The following is a 12,351-nucleotide window of genomic DNA, read 5'->3' as shown; positions in this document are numbered from 1 at the left end:
AACAAAAAGCGCTAAATCTATTATCACCAGAATCATCTTTGGGAGTTGTCCAATTTGCCCCATTTTGCCCTATTTTCATATAAAAAGGATATTTAAAATGTATTTATAATAAACACATATTGTTGGGAATGTTGAAATTAGGTTAAGGAACAATTGGCAGCTAAGAGTTATCATGCGCGTATATAAAAGATCTTTTCCCTTTTTTACCCTACATGCCCCAAAACCTGGTGAATAATAACATATTTTGTATGGTTTTGTAATGTCACTGATTGCAAAACATGAATAAGATAATTTTTGATATATACAAATGCGGTTTATCGTTTAATACTAGAATCATTCCGTGAATGGTACAAACAGCTGTCCATTTTACCCCAATTAGCTCTGATTTTTTTTTGTTATGTAATGTATTTATAATTAATTAAATTCTTATCCCTTATTTTCATTGGTGCTGAAACCAATGTAATCGAAAATACAGTCCTATATACATATATGACTTTTACTATAACTTCAGCTTTTCATGGGGAATTAAGGGTAAAATAAACATTTGATAAAATGTGTCAAATATGATCAAAACTGATAAATAGGCCGTCTTAAAGTACCAATATGTAAATATTAAAGATGCTACATTTAATCAGTTTGGTGCATGTTTGACACATATTAAGATTAAGATTAATGCTTATTATGCCCTCAATTCCCCACCAAAAGCAAGAATTAGAAAAAAGTAAAATATTTTACCTGTCCTATTGATTACATTTGGTTTCAGTACCAGATGTCGATTAATTCGGACATAAGCAAACACGAGGAATCAATTTATTCATGAGACGACAAAAAATCAGGACAAATTGGGGTAAAATGGACATCTGTTTGTACCTTCCCGTGAATGATTCTAAAGCTAATCGATAAACTGTATTTGTATGTATCAAAAATTATGAATGACTTCATGTTGCAACCATGATGTAGGGTGATGTTACAAAACAATACAAAAAATGTGATCATCCAGCAGTTTCAGGAGCATGTAGGGTAAAATAGGGAAAATATCATTCATATATGCTCGTGATAGCTGTTAGCTTCCAATTGGACCTAAAATTAATTTCAACGTTCCTTAGCAGTATCTGTTTCTTTTAAATATCCTTTTTCTATGAAAATAGGGCAAAATGGGGCAAATTGGACAACTCCCGAAGATGATTCTGGTGATAACTAGTTTGTTTGTAGGCGCCACGGCGCCCGTCAGCAGTTTGTTTTTTTTTCTTTTCATCCATTTTTTTGTTTCAAGAATTTTACCTTGAATTCTGTTCATTCTTTACATACTGCTCCCTTTGGAATTGAGCCTGCTTTTTGAATTGTTGTTTTATATGCTTTTTGGATAACACTATCTACGACTGATCCCATCCGTAGAACTGCGTGGTAAATTGTTGGATTTACGGAACGAATGATGGCAATATATGAAATAATATAAAGATCAATATACAAATTTTAAAAATAAATACAGGTATGTTCCGTTTTTGTCACTATCCGTTTTAATCACTATCCGTTTTTGTCACTATCCGATTTCGTCAACATTTCATTCCGTTTTTGTCAACACTAATTTTTTTGTCTAATTTGTTCCCTCGTACACGAGTTATTCAAAGCTTAACATTAATCTTGAGGCAATGCACCGATGAATGAAATTGAAACAACTACCAATGATGACATAGAAGACGTATACGCCACAGTAGCTTTCAACACATTTCAAAATCAGCTATAAATAATGATAGTTCATGCTTTCCCTCAAGCATAATTTTACTTCTTATTTGAAAATAAGAAAAATTAAACCAATTAAAGCTTTATTCTGAAGATCTTTCTTCTCCTTTCTTCTTCTTCTTCTGGAACTGGAACTGGAACTGGACTGCCACTTCAAGTGTTCTTCGTGAACTTAAACAGTTTAGGGCTTTCTTTGCCTGTCCTTGCCTGAATATTTACACTACAATCTTTTTTACAAGACTTCTTTTTTTAAGTGAAATAAATTTCACGTGATTTTGTACACGTTTTCATGAGGGACGAACCGGCCAAGAGCTGAAAGTCTCTTAAATGAAGACAAATCAATCAATCAACGTTTTCTTGAAATTATGCGATGTGCTGAATTCTTCTATCCTGGTCGCTATTTCTTTCCGACGGGGCTTAAACTTCTACCAGAGATCTCTCTTGTCATCCTTGATACCCTGTCCAAATTTACCAGATCAAAAACGCTATATTTACAAGCCTAACAGGAGATTACTATAGAATTTTATCCGAGATTTCATCTTTCGCTTGCTCCAAAAATGCAATTTTGATTTTCTTCAGTAATTTTTACTAGCGATTCTTGTATTCCTCCAGATTCCTTAATGGGTTTCTTCTGAGAAATCGTCAGGAAATAATTCAGAAGCTCCTTTAGGTTGAGTAGGAGTTAAATCTTTCAGTAATAAGTTTCTCAAAGAAGCAGGAGTCTATGTAGGATCTTGGAAACGATTTCTCCAGCAACTCATGAAGGATTCCAAGTAGAAACAAAAGATTCCCAAAAAATCCTATAGAAATCCCTTTAATTCTGAAAGTATCCCTCGAGAAACAATTGGATAATTTCTCGAAAGAATTTATACAAGATTTCTAGAAGGAATTTCTCAAGGATTCCCACGAGGAACTTCTGAAGAATCCTCAGGAATAACTCCCCGGAGATTTCTATACAGAACATCATCCCTGAAGAAACTTCTGGGGGATTTTAGGTAAGAACTCCTGGAAGATTACTAGACTAAACATCTGGGAGATTCCCAGAAAACGCAGTAAAAAATCGGAGATAATTATTTTTGCAATATTATTTTTATTAACGAGTTTTTCAGCCCAAGGCTGGTTCATCTAGAAATCATGAGGAAATAACAAAGATGAAAGATAGAATCGTATTGAAAATCTCTGGAAGTTCCAGTAGGTGTAAATGTTTCTACTGCGCATAAATACCAAAACAAAGTCAAAAAATATCATAAGAAAATCTTTAAAGAATCCAAGGTTCTGATGAAATTCTAGAAAAAAAAAAACTGTTGAAGGAATCCCAGAAAATCTGGAGAAATATCAGGAAAAAAAATCTGGAAGGATTTCGAAAGCAGTCTTGGAGGAATTCCCGTAGGAAATTTTGAAGAAACGGAGAAACTCCTATCTTTCAAAAGTAAAATCTTGATGAATTTCTAAAGCAACTCTTGGATGAATTGATGAACTAGGACCTAGGTTAAATCCCACAATGATTTTCTTAGCCCACCTTGTGCATTAGGGCCATTCCAGACCCAAATCGTTCACAACGTCAGCGAGCTGTTCCCAACATAATGCATAAGTATGGTTAATAAACTCCAATTCCTGGTAGAATATTTGAAGGGATCCCCAAAGAAACTCCAGGAGAAATTTAAAAAGAGACATCCAGGTTGATCCAAGAAGAAATTTCTGAAGAAATCATAAGAGGCAGAACCTCTTTTCTCTAAAAATTCTTAGGGGCCGTCCATAAATGACGTAGCATTTTATGAGAGAGGGGGGAGTCTTTGCTTATGCTACGAACCATGTTTTAGGTATGGGAAAATAGGCTACGAGGGGGAGCGGGTGCCAAGAATCGTCTAAAATATGCTACGTCATTTATGGACAACCCTTATCTAATTCCAAAATATAAACAAGCGGCATGGTACAAGGTAACCTACAAGAATTCTGGAGGAACTTCTTGGAGAATCCAATATTCTGGAGAAAATACAAGTGATTGCTTAGAAAATTTCCTGGAGATTTTCTAAAAGTATCCTAGTGAATCCTAAGAGTATCCTAGTGAAGCGAATAAAACAGGGCAGGCTGCGGTGGGCTGAGCACGTGGCTCGTATGCCGAAGGAACGACAAGTTATAACCATATTCAGCAGAGAACCAGGTAGGGGCCGTCGGCTTCGTGGTAGGCCGCGTACACGGTGGCTTTTTGCAGTTGAGGAGGACCTAAAGGCTCTGAACGTTGAGGGTGACTGAAAGCGATTGGCCCAGGGCCGAGACTAGTGGAGACGAATGCTTCATTCGGCGTAGACTCACCACTAGGAGTTGTAGCCCATGAATTATCAAGTAGTATCCTAGTTGAAACATTCAAAGGAATCTGTTAAGATGGTGGTGAAAACCTCTTGTCGACGTCACAGTCAGAAAACTGTAATTTGAACTATGCAACCAAGATGTGCTAAAAGACATCAAAAACAATAAAATTTCATTATAAACTGCATATTTTTACTTTTGGAATGTGTTCTACAGGAAATCGTCCAATTTGTATAAAAATGTTACAAAATATCTTGTCAAAGAAAATTATTCCGTTTTTATCACTATTCCGTTTTTGTCAACTGAAAATCGCGGACCGTGTTGATAAAAACGGAACATACCTGTAAATCTAAATTAACAATAAATATCTGATTGCAAAACAATGAGTAAATTGTTATAAACATTTCTGCAATTATCCTAAAAAACGATTATCTGTGATAAAAAAAGACTGAAGAGACGGTATAAACTATGTGTGCAATAGACCAAGAAATCGCTTGCTGTCCGAACTCGCTAACGCTCGTCGGACTAAAAATAAGGATAACATCTCTGTTTGCATTATACCGAGCAAAACCTTGGATTTGTGATTTGCCTAGAACCGAATCGACGCAAATACGGCGCGTCGGATATCAGAAACTTCGGCGGCCTGCTGCCGCCTTGTTTCCTCAATCCTCTATATGCGGCTTCGCCGCATGTGTCCCGCCAGCAGTGAACAGCGAATAATTTTCATTCCGACATAGTTTTCCTGGATAGAGCGAAATACAACCTCATAGCACTCGCAATACGTCTGAACGATTATCATCGAAAATCACACGGAAACAAAGCCCACCAACAAACAAATATGCCGTTTCCTTGTAATTTAAACAACGCTTAATTAGAACTTCTGAAAATTAGATGGCCCTTACCAACATTCTTACGATCATACATCTTAAAATTAAAGTATTGATAATCTTTTTATCCGAAAACCAAATGAATTTCTCGCAACTATGGAAGTGAGTGGATATATATTTGAACATATTTTTGTACGGAATATTTCCTAAACCAGATCTTATCTCTGATCTCATCTCATCTCTTATTTCATCTTGCATCTCTCATCTCGCATCTCGTCTCTCGGCTCATCTCTTATGTCATCTGACATCGCATCTTTCACCTCATCTCTCATCTCATAACTTATCATATCTCTCATCTAATCTCTAATCTCATCTCTCCATCTCTCATCTAATCTCTCATCTCATCTCTCGTCTCATCTCTCATCTCATCTCTCATCTAATCTCTCATCTCATCTCTCATCTTATCTCTCATCTCATCTTGCATCTCTCATCTCGCATCTCGTCTCTTGGCTCATCTCTCATGTCATCTCTCATCTCATCTCTTATCTTATATCTCATCTCATCTCTCATCTCCCTCTCATCCCTTCTCTCTACCTTAATCCTCTAGCCTACCATCTACCCTACCTTCTGTCCTAACCCTCTATCATACCATCTACCCTACTTACTACCCTACCATCTACCCTAACCGTCTATTACACCCTGTACCCAAACCCTCTACCTCAACTCTCTATCCCAACCCTCTACCCTAGCCTCTATTCTACCCTTCATTCTACACTAATCCTCTATCCTACCCTCCACCCTACTCTCCAACCTACCCTCTACCCTAACCCTCTATTTTACCCTCCACCCTACCCTCTAGCCTAACCCCCTACTCTACTCTCCACCCTACCCTCTACCTTAACCCTCTACTCTACCTTCCAACCTACCCACTACCCTAACCTCCACCTTACCCTCCACCCTACCTTCTACCCTCACTTTCTACTACAGGTCGGACTCGATTATCCGGGTGACTCCAAAATTATTTCACCCCGGATAATCGAATCACCCGGATAATCGAGCCATGTTTCTTTTCTTTTATTTTTGATGTTCTTCAATCAAAAACAGTTCGTTAAACATAGAAGCTAACAGTCATGTATGTTGTAGTGCCTAAACTTAACGTCAGGTAATATTAAAACCATATTTTTTGAGAATGAAATTTTAGCTGAAAAATGAGAAAAAATAAAAACAATTTTCAAATAGGTTAAATCCAATTTTCAGGTGTTGTATTTGATGTTTATCACATTTTTTGACATATTATAATCTTAAATCTTGTAAACAAAGCATAAACAAACTTTTCCCCGGATAATCGAGCCGTTTTTGCCGGATAATCGAGCCCCGGAAAATCGGGCCCCCGGTTAATTGAACCCCCGGATAATCGAGTCCGACCTGTATATCCTCTACCCTAACACTTTCATCCATTCGACCTTTTGTCCATTCTAACTTTTGTCCATTCGACCTTTTGTCCATTCGACCTTTTGTCCATTCAAACTTTTGTCCCATTCAACCTTTTGTCCCATTCGACCTTTTGTTCCATTCGACCTTTTGTCCCATTTGACCTTTTATCCCATTCAACCTTTTGTCCATTCGACCTTTTGTCCCATTCGACCTTTCGTTCCATTCGACCTTTTGTCCCATTCGACCTTTTGTCCCATTCGACCTTTTGTCCCATTCGACCTTTTGTCCCATTCGACCATTTGTCCCATTCGACCTTTTGTCCCATTCGACCTTTTGTCCCATTCGACCTTTTGTCCCATTCGACCTTTTGTCCATTCGACCTTTTGTCCCATGCGACCTTTTGTCCCATTCGACCTTTTGTCCCATTCGACCTTTTGTCCCATTCGACCTTTTGTCCCATTCGACCTTTTGTCCCATTCGACCTTTTGTCCCATTCGACCTTTTGTCCCATTCGACCTTTTGTCCCATTCGACCTTTTGTCCCATTCGACCTTTTGTCCCATTCGACCTTTTGTCCCATTCGACCTTTTGTCCCATTCGACCTTTCGTTCCATTCGACCTTTTGTCCCATTCGACCTTTTGTCCCATTCGACCTTTTGTCCCATTCAACCTTTTGTCCCATTCGACCTTTTGTCCCATTCGACCTTTTGTCCCATTCGACCTTTTGTCCCATTCGACCTTTTGTCCCATTCGACCTTTTGTCCCATTCGACCTTTTGTCCCATTCGACCTTTTGTCCCATTCGACCTTTTGTCCCATTCGACCTTTTGTCCCATTCGACCTTTTGTCCCATTCGACCTTTTGTCCCATTCGACCTTTTGTCCCATTCGACCTTTTGTCCCATTCGACCTTTTGTCCCATTCGACCTTTTGTCCCATTCGACCTTTTGTCCCATTCGACCTTTTGTCCCATTCGACCTTTTGTCCCATTCGACCTTTTGTCCCATTCGACCTTTTGTCCCATTCGACCTTTTGTCCCATTCGACCTTTTGTCCCATTCGACCTTTTGTCCCATTCGACCTTTTGTCCCATTCGACCTTTTGTCCCATTCGACCTTTTGTCCCATTCGACCTTTTGTCCCATTCGACCTTTTGTCCCATTCGACCTTTTGTCCCATTCGACCTTTTGTCCCATTCGACCTTTTGTCCCATTCGACCTTTTGTCCCATTCGACCTTTTGTCCCATTCGACCTTTTGTCCCATTCGACCTTTTGTCCCATTCGACCTTTTGTCCCATTCGACCTTTTATCTCATTCGACCTTTTGTCCCATTCGACCTTTTGTCCCATTCGACCTTTTGTCCCATTCGACCTTTTGTCCCATTCGACCTTTTGTCCCATTCGACCTTTTGTCCCATTCGACCTTTTGTCCCATTCGACCTTTTGTCCCATTCGACCTTTTGTCCCATTCGACCTTTTGTCCCATTCGACCTTTTGTCCCATTCGACCTTTTGTCCCATTCGACCTTTTGTCCCATTAAACTTTTTGTCCCATTCGACCTTTTGTCCCATTCGACCTTTTGTCCTATTCGACTTTTTTCCCATTCGGCTTTTTGTCCCATTCGACCTTTTGTCCATTCGACCTTTTGTCCATTCGACCTTTTGTCCATTCGACCTTTTGTCCATTCGACCTTTTGTCCATTCGACTTTTTGTCCATTCGACCTTTTGTCCATTCGACCTTTTGTCCATTCGACCTTTTGTCCATTCGACCTTTTGTCCATTCGACCTTTTGTCCATTCGACCTTTTGTCCATTCGACCTTTTGTCCATTCGACCTATTGTCCATTCGACCTTTTGTCCATTCGACCTTTTGTCCATTCGACCTTTTGTCCATTCGACCTTTTGTCCATTCGACCTTTTGTCCATTCGACCTTTTGTCCATTCGACCTTTTGTCCATTCGACCTTTTGTCCATTCGACCTTTTGTCCATTCGACCTTTTGTCCATTCGACCTTTTGTCCATTCGACCTTTTGTCCATTCGACCTTTTGTCCATTCGACCTTTTGTCCATTCGACCTTTTGTGTGAAGAATTAGCATTAAGTTAAAATTCACAAATAAATAAAAAAAAAACATTCGACCTTTTGTCCATTCGACCTTTTGTCCATTCGACCTTTTGTCCATTCGACCTTTTGTCCATTCGACCTTTTGTCCATTCGACCTTTTGTCCATTCGACCTTTTGTCCATTCGACCTTTTGTCCATTCGACCTTTTGTCCATTCGACCTTTTGTCCATTCGACCTTTTGTCCATTCGACCTTTTGTCCATTCGACCTTTTGTCCATTCGACCTTTTGTCCATTCGACCTTTTGTCCATTCGACCTTTTGTCCATTCGACCTTTTGTCCATTCGACCTTTTGTCCATTCGACCTTTTGTCCATTCGACCTTTTGTCCATTCGACCTTTTGTCCATTCGACCTTTTGTTCATTCGACCTTTTGTCCATTCGACCTTTTGTCCATTGGACCTTTTGTCCATTGGACCTTTTGTCCATTCGACCTTTTGTCCATTCGACCTTTTGTCCATTCGACCTTTTGTCCATTCGACCTTTTGTCCATTCGACCTTTTGTCCATTCGACCTTTTGTCCATTCGACCTTTTGTCCATTCGACCTTTTGTCCATTCGACCTTTTGTTCATTCGACCTTTTGTCCATTCGACCTTTTGTCCATTGGACCTTTTGTCCATTGGACCTTTTGTCCATTCGACCTTTTGTGCATTCGACCTTTTGTCCATTCGACCTTTTGTCCATTCGACCTTTTGTCCATTCGACCTTTTGTCCATTCGACCTTTTGTCCATTCGACCTTTTGTCCATTCGACCTTTTGTCCATTCGACCTTTTGTCCATTCGACCTTTTGTCCATTCGACCTTTTGTCCATTCGACCTTTTGTCCATTCGACCTTTTGTCCTTCGACTTTTTGTCTTTCGACCTTCTGTTCCACCCTGCACCCTACCCTAACCCCTTTCCTTACCCTCTACCCCACCCTCTACCATCAACCTTTACTCTAACCCTCTACGCTACCCTCTACCCTACCCTCTACCCTAGCCCTCTACCTTACGCTCTGCCCTAACCCTCTACCCACTATCTACCCACTATCTACCCTAACCCTCTACCCAACCCTCTACCCTACTCTCTACCCTTCCTTCTACCCTAACCCTCTACCCTACCTTCTACCCTAGCCCTCTAACCTACTCTCTACCCTAACCCTCCACCCTACCCTCTACCCTAACCATCCACTCTACCCTAACCCTCTACCCTACCCTCTACCCTAACCCTCTACCCTACCTTCTACCCTAACCCTCTACCCTACCCTCTACCCTAACCCTCTACTCTACCCTAACCCTCCACCCTACTCTACCCTACCCTCTACCCTCTACCCTACCCTCTACCCTAACCCTCTACTCTAACCCTCCACCCTATCCTCTACCCTAACCCTCTACCCTACCCTCTACCCTAGCCCCCTACCCTACTCTCTACGCTAACCCTCTACCCTTGCCCTCTACCCTAACCCTCCACCCTACCCTCTACCCTAAGCCTCCACCCTACCCTCTACCCTAAGCCTCCACCCTACCCTCTACCCTAACCCTCTACCCTACCCTCTACCCTAGCCCTCTACCCAACTCTCTACCCTAACCCTCCACCCTACCCTCTACCCTAAGCCTCCACCCTACCCTCTACCCTAAGCCTCCACCCTACCCTCTACCCTAACCCTGTACCCTACCTTCTACCCTACCCTCTACCTTAACCCTCTACCCTACCCTATACCCTTACCCTCTAGCCTTACCCTCTACCCTAACCCTCTACCCTACCCTCTACCCTAACCCTCCACCCTACCCTCTACCCCAACCCTCTACCCTAGCTCTCTACCCTACGCTCTACCCTAACCCTCTACCCTACCCTCTACCCTAACCCTCTACCCTACCCTATACCCTTACCCTCTACCCTTACCCTCTACCCTAAACCTCTACCCTACCCTCTACCCTAACCCTCCACCCTACCCTCTACCCTAACCCTCCACCCTACCCTCTACCCCAACCCTCTACCCTACCCTCTACCCTAGCTCTCTACCCTACGCTCTACCCTAACCCTCTACCCTACCCTCTACCCTACCCTCTACCCTACCCTCTACCCTTACCCTCTACTCTAACCCTCCACCCTACGCTCTACCCTAACTCTCTATCCTTGGTCATCATCTCAATACCAAGCACTTGTTTGCAAATTTTACCAACTTGCATGCAAGCATTACAGACAGAAGGACAGATAGACAGAAGGACAGATAGACAGATCAAGGCTATTCTATTAAGTAATAGATTCAGTGCATTTTGTTTATGCCAAAAAAATCAACTTCAAATCAGTAACATTAAATATCCATTCATAATTAGGTAAAAGTGTGAATTTTCGGCAGTTGTTGGGGCATATGGGGCAAAATAAGCAATTTAAAGGATCTTCCATGTATTTTTATGATTGCTATGAACCTCTAATTACACCTGCAGCTATTTTCAACGATCTACAGTCGTGCTTGATGTTTGAAAGTACATTTTGATTCTCTTATTGTATGAAAAAAAGGGCAGAATGGGGCAAAATGGACCACTTCCCGTGCCGTGCGATGAATGAATTTAGCACCAATCGATTTCTCGTATTTTTTTACGTCAGAAATGGGCTACTTCATGTACCGAAACCAGCGGCGTTAAAAGATCCGTTTTTTGGGTCGATTTTTCCCACTGTGCATCCCATGAAGCCCTCCATATGAAGCATCCGATGCAAGAGACCGAAGCCAGGAGGAACGTCCGAATGCCGTGTAGTGCACGGCGAGCGATGAAGCGGTCCGGCAACATCCCATGTCTACCGCAACCGATGATGAACAGTTCCCGAATCATCCTACCGTTGAAGCCAAATGGAAATGAATTAGAAAAGCGACTAAGTGAATAATTTGAAATCCGTAGTTTTCAAGGCGGCCGGCTATGTCTGCGCCAATAATTAGTTTAATATTTTTGTATTATGTTGCGAGTGCCGCCCTAGTGCGTGGTCACTCACTCTCAGTGTTTATACATTACTACAGTCCACTACTATTAGCTACAACAGCTGACCGCCGCACACTGTTGCGTGCGTACGGTTAATAGAATATGCTTTGTAGGTACGATCGCTTCACGATCGGTAGGCTCTCTGTCCACCTCTGCAGGATAGAAGCAGCAGAAAGATAAACACTGAGTTAGTTAGAAATATACCTCCGCCGCGATCGGTACTCCGTTCGGCTAATAAAACTACGTTTGTTTCCGTGAATAAAGTTGTTTACTTCAACCGCGAAACGAAGTGTTTTGTAGCGAAAAATATCACCGTGGACCTCCGGAACGCTCTATGTGCGCAAACAGTAGGCAATGGCTTAAGGAATTGATAGCCTACTTTGAACAAATCGTATTCCATTGAAAAAGAGCATTTTCATAAAAGGTTTGTTTATTAATTTCAACTCTAGGTCATCAAAACCATCGATTTCAAACACTGTGATCTGAAACAAACCTATGCATTAGCGTTTGCCAGAAGCAGAATTTATAACTCAAAGCTAAATACTTACCAGACATAAGCAGATCCCGCGTCCTTGGTGAGACATGAGCGCGGTGACCCGCTGACCGTTTGCATCGAGCATGACGACCCCGAATTGATTCGTGCGGCTAGAATTTGCACGGAATCCAGCAAATTTAAGAAGTTTCATTACGACTGATTCATAAACAATAGGAATATAATCCGATCAATCACGGATTAGCTATTATGTGGTGTTAAAACTGTAGAGAAATGTTATACACTTTGTGAAATTAACTTCTCATCAACCACTCACTATGCAAAATGAATTTAAACCAAACACTTCAGAAGTAATTCACTCCTGTTCTAATCCGATCAGCACAATACATTCTAAAATGTGTTCACTGGAAAGCATGCCTCCACCCACTCCGCTGCAGTTTGGAAAACTTCAATTTTTCACTATTGAATAGGATTAAATTCT

Source organism: Aedes albopictus, chromosome 2, assembly GCF_035046485.1.
Source record: "Aedes albopictus strain Foshan chromosome 2, AalbF5, whole genome shotgun sequence".
Classification (NCBI taxonomy): Eukaryota; Metazoa; Arthropoda; class Insecta; order Diptera; family Culicidae; genus Aedes; species Aedes albopictus.
This window is presented reverse-complemented; position numbering follows the sequence as displayed.